We start from the raw sequence: 653 nt of genomic DNA, 5'->3' as shown, positions 1-653 counted from the left end.
GTGGTATATACTGATGGATCAAAAACTGGCATAGGTGCCTATGTGGCTAATGGTAAAGTGGTATCCAAACAATATAATGAAAATTCACCTCAAGTGGTAGAATGTTTAGTGGTTTTAGAAGTTTTAAAAACCTTTTTAGAACCCCTTAATATTGTGTCAGATTCCTGTTATGTGGTTAATGCAGTAAATCTTTTAGAAGTGGCTGGAGTGATTAAGCCTTCCAGTAGAGTTGCCAATATTTTTCAGCAGATACAATTAGTTTTGTTATCTAGAAGATCTCCTGTTTATATTACTCATGTTAGAGCCCATTCAGGCCTACCTGGCCCCATGGCTCTGGGAAATGATTTGACAGATAAGGCCACTAAAGTGGTGGCTGCTGCCCTATCATCCCCGGTAGAGGCTGCAAGAAATTTTCATAACAATTTTCATGTGACGGCTGAAACATTACGCAGTCGTTTCTCCTTGACAAGAAAAGAAGCCCGTGACATTGTTACTCAATGTCAAAGCTGCTGTGAGTTCTTGCCAGTTCCTCATGTGGGAATTAACCCACGTGGTATTCGACCTCTACAGGTCTGGCAAATGGATGTTACACATGTTTCTTCCTTTGGAAAACTTCAATATCTCCATGTGTCCATTGACACATTGGCATCATG

Source organism: Mus musculus, chromosome 7 (genome assembly GCF_000001635.26).
Source record: "Mus musculus strain C57BL/6J chromosome 7, GRCm38.p6 C57BL/6J".
NCBI classification, from domain to species: domain Eukaryota; kingdom Metazoa; phylum Chordata; class Mammalia; order Rodentia; family Muridae; genus Mus; species Mus musculus.
Note: the sequence above shows the minus strand (reverse complement) of the source record.